We start from the raw sequence: 10,000 nt of genomic DNA, 5'->3' as shown, positions 1-10,000 counted from the left end.
GAATTGTTTCATGCAAAATCCTACAACTTAATATGCAAGTGAACTCGTTCATCTTGATGCAATCCGTTAAAGGGAGTATCAGTGCATGTCAAGGAACTGTGAAGAGAAAGAAATATGATATTAGTATCCTTTTGAATCAACCGTTGCATTAAAGTTTTATTTTTAGATTCAGATTCAGAAAACTTTATTTATCCCCATGGGGCAATTAGAGTTGTGCGAGATTATTTGTCAAATCTCAGAGTGGCATGGAAATTTCTGAATCCGGAAAAGCATTTATTTGGTCAAGGTCCCCGATGATAGGCTTGAGAGCCCGATTCCCAATCTCTGTCATAGTTCATCCCAAAGGTATGGAAGCAAAAATTCTTGAACCCCAGCGAGAGCTCTCGGTCCATATTTTTGGTACTAATCTTCCACATTCTTCCTCATGGAACTCTCCACTCCAGTGGCTATGAAAAGATTAGTGGCATGTCAGTGATTTCCCCTCAAATGCGACAGTCATCAGTGTTTTATGGCTGATGGTACTCCTGATAATGTCAGTTGGATTATTGGCAAAGCTAGCAGCATTATGCAAGAGAATGAACATAATAAGATGGCAGATGAACATAATAAAAATACTCGGTTCTTTAAAAAGAAAAAACAGATTCCTTTTTGCTCCTTACTGGAATGCCTTGATGGTATTGTGGCTGTTTTTCGTCGAGTGGTGTGAACTTATTTCCACAAGTTGGACAGAAACGAATGTTGCTGTAATCCTAAAATAGCAATAATGATGCATAATTTCACATTCAACATTTCCCAATGGAAAAAACAACAAAAAAAGCTTTCAATCCTGTTTTATGGATCGATTTGTAAGGCTCTAACAACGGGCACTCCCGTAACAGTAGCAGGTAAACGTAGCTGCAGGTGCCGGAGGGTAAAAATAATTGCTCTTTGAATTAAAGACTCTTAGATATTAGTCTGACACATGTTCCATCAAAGATTTCCAAGCTTTCAGTTTCAGTCCTGTTTTTGTTTGAACCTCTGTGCCGCTTTCATGAGCCAGCCCCCCCAGCTACCACCACTTTTCTTACTGAGCACCTCTGTCAGGGGCGGGAGATGAGAGTGGTCCCTCGACTCACCAGAATCAATGGAAACGGAGAGAAGGAGACACAGAGAGTGAGATTGGAGGGAGAGAGGCTGAAGGACGCCATTGGAGCGCAGTGGCTGTGTGCCAGCTTACTTTGATGTGCTGCACCGTTCCCTCTCAACAAGTTTTAGGAGGAGGAGGAAAACTTTTAACAGCAGCACTTTCATCCTTGGCACCGGATCGGTGTGTAAATGTCCGGCAAGTTCTTCAGCTTCCTCTCATCATTTCCTCGCTCATTGGCTGCCCACCACCCGACCACATTTGGGTTTCACCGCGAACCCTTCAATCTTCTCATTTGTACATACACTTTCTTGTCATTCTCACTACCCTTCATCTCTCTGCACGCTACTTATATCCTTTTTACTATTCCCTCTATTGCAGGTTGACTGTTGAGGGGAGTCCATTTCATTTCGACTAAATAAAATCCTGTGCTGGGTACTTAAAATACTTAGCCGTCTGGAATTGCCTACAGCCAACATTATGGGAAAAGAGTACAATCATCGTAATTTTCTGGTGCTGCCAGAGAGGTTGAGAGAAAGAGAGAGAGATGAGTGCTGGAGGGAGAGAAGGAGAGATTAAAAAAGGATGGTAGCACTATAAAGAGTGGCATGGGATTAGAAAAGGGAGAAATCAGTAGACTGAGAAAGAAGAAAAGAAAATTAGGATGTAAAAGAAAGGAAAAGGATGAGAGAGGTTGAAACTGCTTCTGTCATGATGGAGTTGGCCATCTTGCTGTAGCCTATGGCTGTTTCTGTGGCAGTGGCAGACAGATGGATCATGAATGCTGTCTAGACACTCTTTTTTCCACCGCTTACCCCCCATCCCTCCCTTTTCTACTCGTCATCCAACTCCTCGCACCACTTCTTCGATCTTTATGTCCCCACTCATTCTCTTTTCACATTTGTCTCTCCCTAAGGTATATCCTAAAGTGTGGGGCAATTGATTAATTGTTGTTATCAAGTTGGTGTTCATATGTGTTCGAGTGAAGAGCTTTGCTGAACTGGGAGTAACTGCAGACACAAGTGAGTAGTTTACTTGACATGTACATCACATCAGAGTTGTTATTCACCCGAAGATAACATAAATACTGTCAGTGAAAGTTATTCATCCAGATTGTCTACTATGTTGCCATAGACCGGTTACAGCGCTATAAATGATACAGCATATATACCACTATAACACGCCGTGTTCCCTTTCTACTTCGTGGTTCGGTTATTGCTGATTCACACTATTGCAGATTTTCATTTCTGACCCGAATGTCACAGGGTTCTACACTCATTTTTGCACTGGTCACACTGGTGTGGCCAACTGAAGCAGCACAGAGTGGATTGCACCCTTTTTAGGGCGATACAGCATGACATCTTTGCTAATGTATATTCGTCTCAATTTGCATACCGTAGTTTCATATGCTGTAAAGATTGACAGTGACCGAAGATATATATTTGCAAAATATTTTACTATAACAAGAACTGACAAAACAGGTCAGTTATTTTATATACTGTAACTTTAACAGAAGGCAAAAAAGGAAACAATACCACAACAAAAAAATTGAAATAGACAAAATATACATGTACATAATACGACAAATATACGAGTTAAATACTTTAAAAAACAAACAAACAAAAAAACACCACTAAAAGTCCAGATACAGTGAAACCCCTTTGCAACGAAACCTACATGGGCAAAAATACACCGTAGTGTGAAAAAATCTTCATGCATGAAAACCATTCCTACTTTGCTGCTCCCCTTACAACGAAAAGTCCCCCTGTTGCATAATACGAAATATTTTTCTCTGTCTTGCCTCGCAACGAGGTTCACTACAATGAAAACAAGCCTTCCGTAAAAGTCTAATCCACCCTCAGCATGCCACAGCGACTCCTACTGCTTAGCTCGGAAACGGCAACAGCAAACACCACAGTGGCTTACACATGTGCAGTAGTACAGGAAGTATTTGTTATTGTTTGTTTTAGACGCAGCACCAACGTTGCATTGCTAAAAGGGCGACAAAATGGACCTTTGCAGACCAAGGAGTTAAGAAAAGAAAAGCTTTCAATTGAAGACAGGATAAAAGTCATAAAAATGAAAGATGGAGGAAGCAAAGTAAAAGACATTATGCAAGAAATTGATGTAAGTGAAAGTGAATGCTGATCGTAAATTTCGCTATTTCTTTCGCATTTTTTTCTACACTGGCTATATGAAATGTCAAATAAGTGTATGCTAATACTTGTACACTATTGGAATAAAAATAACGTGTACACATATATACTTTGTGTGTGTGTGTGTGTGTGTGTGTGTTTGCATCTGATATCAAATTTGCTAGAGTGAAAAGTCCCCTGTTGTGAAAACCTTCTGGCTGCAAACATGATTTTGTTGTAGAGGAGTTCTACTGTAGTTGAACATACTTTTTCTGTTGGTGGTAAAATGTTATACAAATGAAAAGTTATCACATTTCAAGCTGCATATTCAATCAGAGTACTTGCAGAATGTGTTGAAATAGCGCATTTCAGTTTTAGGTTTTGTAACTTTGGTAGATTTTGGCATGTGGACATTTTAGTACTGTATCAACATCTTAGATCTCTGCAGTACCACTACACGTGGATGCGCGTGGGCCAGTACAAAGACCTGGCAGGAAAGAGAAAAATGACGGATTGCCATGCAATGCTTTTGTAAATATGGCATGGTTGTGATTGGCCCTAACAAGATTACCGGGAGGCTTCCGTGGTGGTCTTATACAGTGTGGTGGTGAAGGTAGCCGGTATAAGTTGTCTGCAGACCAAAAGCAATGAAGTTGAGACCGTTTGGCGACAAACCCGTCAGTGCTAGCATTACATTTTTCCCTGCAGGAACTTATTTCTTCTCTCCTTCACCTGCCAAGATGACTCATCAGGGAAAATGTTTCTGTTGCTTTTACCGCTATTACTTCTGCAACAGGTTCACCACAATAATGTCTGCTTCTCTCCAAAGAACAGGGAGGACCCCTTTGGATGTCTTAAGTGATCAAGTGTGTGTTTTATGGCATTAGTTCCATTTGAGCAGGGATGAAAACATGCTGGTTTACCTTCAGGTTCAGTAGAAGCACCTGTGGCTGAAGCAAAACTGAGGCAGACCGCAGGTTTTTTACTTTCTGGACCTGGATTCCCCATCTCTGCATTTGAGACCTTGGGGCGAATTTGACATGTTGCTCGTTCACCTTGGTCACTCAGCTTGTGGAAGTATCAGCTTATTTTTCTTTCCGTCTTTCTTTCTTTCTTTCTTTGCTTTCTTACTCAGTCTGCATATACAGCGGACCGCTTACTTAACCCTAACACTATTGGCGGATATTTATCCCAAGATTTAAACAAATAACTTTCATTTTTGATATTCATAAAGAAAAAGTTTTCTACACCATCTGTCTGTCTGTCTGCCTGTCTGTCTGTCTGTCTGTCTGTGGTTTTTGGTTCATAGATCCTTGCCTCTTGCCCAATGTCAGCTGGAGAGGCTCCAGATGCCTGTGACCCTCTTAAGGCTAAGCAGAATGTACATGAATATATTATATTATAACAGGGACTTAGCAATCGATTCAGTCCAGTGTGATTATGGTTGATACCGAAAAAGCCTCCAGAATGCGTGTGAGTTTGTTGTGTGGGACATTGATTTCCATACAGGTTTGCCATTGACTACTTCACTGCACTGAAGCATTTCCAATTACTTAGACAGGCTTTTTGAGCATGACTGATAAGAGACTTCCCCTCATCCAATAAAGTACCACACTATTTTTGACAACGTTTCAATGAAGATTTTCTGCTGTGCTGGCATCAGGTGCCGTAGCAAATTGTGTGAAGAAATGTAGTTTCTCATTCTTTTTCCTTATGGTTTGGTTGAGGTTTATCTTCCTTCTCCTCTTCATTTTCAAGGCAAAAATGTTTTTTTGTTTTATGTTATGTCGCTCCCACATACAAATGGTCATGACAATAAGTATGACTGATTTACATACTGCGTATTTCCTTTTGTTTGGTCTGATTATTACTCTGCAATGGCCAACTCTAGCAGGCTACTTTATCGAGCTTTGTCAGAGTCTTTTCGCTGATATTACTGAGATGCAAATGCCCATAACGTGATGCTAATTCAGTATGTAATGAACTTCAGTGACGATCCATGCATAATAATGAGCTCATTACAGTAGAGTAATGGTTTTGTTGCAGGAAGTAAATCTGATCAGTCCATCAACTTCTCATGAACTTCTACAACTCTCAGAGTAAAACAGAAAGAGAAGAAATATTTTTTGTTGCCACAGTATAAGAAGCAAGGAAGAAAGCCGTTTCAAATCCAGTCCACTGGATTCCAACGCCTGGAAGGAGGAGCCCCGATTGGCCCATTTTTATCTTTGCATTTTATCTTTCCATCACAGCTTGAGCACAACACTCATAGTATTAGTTGTATCAACATCGCTTTTCAAAATGAGCAAGAGCAAGGCATGACGTTGTTCTAAATTATCCAGCAACTGTCTAATTCTGTGGCGACAGTCCCATGAAACTCTTCTTGTCATAGTTAGGATTTGTGGCATGTTATCATCAACATTATTATTGCCGTTGTTCTTTTGGCACTTGTTTTATTCAAATGCAAATGATACTCCCTCTGCAGAACACAAATGTGTCATTGTAACCTTTTGACCTTTGCCTTTTTTGGAGTGCAAAGTACAGTATTTGTGTTTGGCAACTAACTGCATTCTGAGTAGATTGTAACCTTATTGGGAAAGAAGTGCAGATAATGTGATACTTTTATCTTGAAGTGGAAAAGTGATTTATCGTCATGGAGATAAAGGAGGCTGCATAAAAAATTGGATTTAGTGGTGTAAAATGACATCGCAAAACTTGCAGCATTACACTGCCCAGCAACTCCTTTTTCCCGGGCAATACCACATTATGTATTAAACGCTGCTGTATAAGAATGCTTTACGAAATTGACTTTCCCTGACAGTACAATCATTGCATATTTCAGCCTCGAGCAAGTTTGGTCATATGTAATATTTGAATGAGAATCCATTTTTCTAACCTCTTAAATATGACACAGTGGCCACCTTTGTCCTGACAATCAGTCGAGCTGGCAATCCTATCCTTTCATTTGACATGCACCTGGCGGCCCTGACTATTTGGCGGTTAAAATTTGACTAAACTGTGCGCCTATGGAACCATATGCGACGATTTGCAAAGGTAGTGTCAGGTGAATTTGAAGGACAGATTCTACAGTCCGTAGACAAATGTGGATGATGTCATCGTTTTTCATTCATGAATGACAACATCGCCCAGTGACCCCTCTGAATCATTTTAGAAATCATTGAACACATTATTATTGTTATCGTTATTTGAACGAGTGATACAATGAACGTAAGTATACAATGATCCACTTCTGCAACATCACACACCGCACAAAACATTTGTGTGTGAACGAGAATCATTTAGAGCTCAGAAAGACTCCGATTGATGTAGTTGTTCTCAGGATTTCTGTGGAGCAGCCTGTTGTCCATGTGGTTCAAGGATTTACCCTGAGCAGACACAACAAGAGAAATATTGGGCTAAAGCTCTGGATAAACACTCATCTGTTCAGCTCCTCTTTCTCATTATTACTGCCAATGATTGCTTTCATCTCCCCATACTTGTTTGTCTCTTGCACTTGTCTTTCCTTTTAGCTCAAGCCAGCAATTGGCCTTGAAGCTTCTTAAAGTCACGCCCACTCACCCACCCGGCCAAAAGTGTTTAGGTCAGCACTCAGTGGCGCCTGTCTGGAAATCTGCTGGGCCAATTAAATGCTTATGACCACGACTACCATCATACTTGTCATGTGATTGCTCACTCGTGACACCTCTTCCTCCCTCAGTTTGCCTGCTGAATTTGAAAGAAAGATTTTATGAAGTGGATCCCTCCATCCTTTCATTTTCGATGCCGCTTATCCTGTTCAGAGTCGCAAGGAGCTGGAACTTGTTCCAGCCGATTCAGGGTAAAACGGAGACTACATCTCCATGCACTACAATTTTTAAACTCGCTCTCTTATTGTGAAAAACAGTTGCAGTTTGATCGTTAATAATGTGTTGAATGCTTTAAATAGTACAAACGATGGTTTGTATTCAACAAAATCATTGACTTTTATTTATTTATTATGTCAGCCTCGACGTGATAAATACATTCATCATAGATTTGTTGGAACACAAAAAAAAACCCTAATTCTGTGTGAAGGTAAAATAGCTTTTTCAGCCCATTTGTCAATCAGGGTAAACACATTTGAAAATGTGATTGGATGAAGATCCTGTTTGACCCAGAGGCCAATTGACAAAACAGTACATTTTGTGTTTTCGGCCATCCTTCCAGCCATCCATTTCGTTTGTACTTGTTAGGGTTGTGTGCGAGCATAAACATGTAACCTCTTATGCTGTAGATATAATGCTAACAGATAAAGTTGATGCACTATTTATATACTAATTGACAGTAAAGTATCTTCACCACATTCGATACTCCAACACAAAATGGCTCAATAGAAATGGATGTTTATTACATGAACTTGTCAAAGTTCAGATTTGAACCTCACTGATTATGTCAAGTGTTTTTGAGTGAAAGCAGAACAGTGGAACCCCTTGTTAAAAATCCCTGGTTGTTGGATTTCTTTAAGCAACTTTAAGTCATTCTTTCCTATTGAAATTAAAAAAAAAATCATAATCATAAAAACATTTAATCATGTTGGCAATGTACCTACTGTCACCGAACATGTTTAATTTATGTCTCCAAATAAATAATAATTATCAGCTATTGGAAGAAAGACTTGTCTGCAGTGGTGCCAGCGCAACCTGGTACCACCAACAAGGAACACCTCAAGTGTTTTCCTGTCAGCATAGTTTACATTCTGGTTAGATCAAGGATGAAAGAGTCTCCAGCTACCAGTGTAAGAAAACAACATCTGTTGCAGTGTTGCTGTTAAGACGGCCTCTCTTGAGTCATTAGTATGCATAACAGGCACACTTCAGGGAGCAGGTCCAGGGTGGAGGTCAAGGGTGAGTGGGACTAATGCTTTCATGCTCTTGATTCGGCTTCTCTCGGGTGCAATACCCACCTGTCAATTTATTTGAGCTGTGGATTTACATAATGAATTTATATTATCCAGTGTCTTCTCTCTCTCTCTCTATCTCTCTCTCTCTCTCTCTCTCTCTCTCTCTCTCTCTCTCTCTCTCTCTCTCTCTGTGCCCACTTCCCTCCTCCACCCCCATCGCCCTCCTCTCATCGAGTTTACCAAATGCCCAGAGAGCGGTGTCTAAATGCAAACAAGCCTCATTTCCAAACTCCCACCACCCAAGTATGTATCTTGTATACTACAATCTGAGCTCAACTAAGAAGCTCTGGCGAGATATGGAAAAGAAAAGACAAGTCAAGAAAAACTGAGTGAATAATAGTGACATGGAAATGGGTAGTCTCGCTGATTCTGCATGCATCATATAAGTAGTACTTTATCAAGATGGGGTTGGCACGAGTTACGTCCTCCCTAAAATTGTCTTTGTTTGTCATTTTCGTTCATTTTTGGCAACCTTAAGCCACTCGTTTACTCAAGAGAAGACATTAGGGAGTCTGCTTTCAGACATTTTTCACCAACGCGCACAAACCCACAAGGTTTTTCGGAGCTGCTCTGTACAGCGCATGGAAACGCTGCAGGAAGAGGGCGAAGCAAACTGGCATGCTAATCAAGCTTCGCCAGCGTGGATTTCGAAACCCGCTCCCATCGATCTTGCCAATCTACATAGTCTGCCAAACAAGATGGATGAATTTCTTCTTCTCACAAGGACCAATAAAACCTTTGCACATTCCCCGAAACCATCCGGACACCACGCTTCACCTACCCAACTTCCGACTCCACTGAGCGAACCGCGACATGGAGCTATCAGGGAAATCAAAAGGTGGTGGAATATGCTTCTATATCAACAATGAATGGTGCACTGATGTCACGAAGCTCAACACCCACTGCAGCCCGGACATGGAGTCGCTGTTTCTAAACTGTCAGCCTTTTGACTCACCACGTGAGTTCTTCATACTCGCAGGTGTTTACATCCCACTGGAATCTTATGTGCACACAGCGCTACAAACGCTGGCTGACCAAGTAAACAACCTCGAACTAAAGCATCCAGAATCACCCCTCATCATCTTGGCTGATTTTAATAGAGCATAATTTTACCATGAACTTCCCATATACATCCCATATGTATAATCAGCACATTGATTGTTTCATCAGAAAAAAACAACATTCTGGACCATTGCTCCATGACACTTAAAGACTCATACCGATCTATTGCCCACAGAGCACTGGGCTTTTCTGATCACTGTTTAATATACTTCATCCCTACATACAGGCTCAGACTCAAATTCGTGAAACCGGTTATCAAGACTGTGAAGAGGTGGACCAATGAAACAAAGCTGGCACTACAAGAATGCTTGGACTGCACTGACCGGGGCGTCTTATGAAACTTGTCAACCAGTAGCCTGGATAAATACACAGTCACTGTAACATCATCCATCAGTTTCTGTGAGGAAATGTGTCTACCAACAAAGTTCTTCTGCTCCATCAACAATAACAAACCATGGTTCACTGACAAACTCAGGCAACTCAAGGCAAGAAAAATAGGCCACCTTAAGAAGTGGAGCTAGGGCACTGTACAAACACGCCCTAACCCAATTGACAAAGCAAATTAACATTGCAAAGAGAAGCTAGGCAGAGAGTCTGAAAACGCTACCACTATGTGGGATTATAGGACATACATGTGGATCATGTGAATCTGTTTCCTACTACCTGTTCACCTGCCAGTGGCAGGTTGCCACTGTAGTATTTAGCTGATTACCTACTCCGGCTGAACCGTCACCTGCCTGG

General features: G+C 41.0%; 1 protein-coding gene across 4 annotated transcripts in view; it reads left to right on the top strand.

Annotated features, from left to right (window-relative positions):
- The window catches only part of ldlrad4b (low density lipoprotein receptor class A domain containing 4b), a 180,506-nt gene that overhangs the window by 76,655 nt on the left and 93,851 nt on the right, over positions 1-10,000 (top strand). The gene's annotated exons all lie outside the window — the stretch shown is intronic.

This window comes from Hippocampus zosterae, chromosome 5 (assembly GCF_025434085.1).
Source record: "Hippocampus zosterae strain Florida chromosome 5, ASM2543408v3, whole genome shotgun sequence".
NCBI classification, from domain to species: Eukaryota; Metazoa; Chordata; class Actinopteri; order Syngnathiformes; family Syngnathidae; genus Hippocampus; species Hippocampus zosterae.
This window is presented reverse-complemented; position numbering and strand designations above follow the sequence as displayed.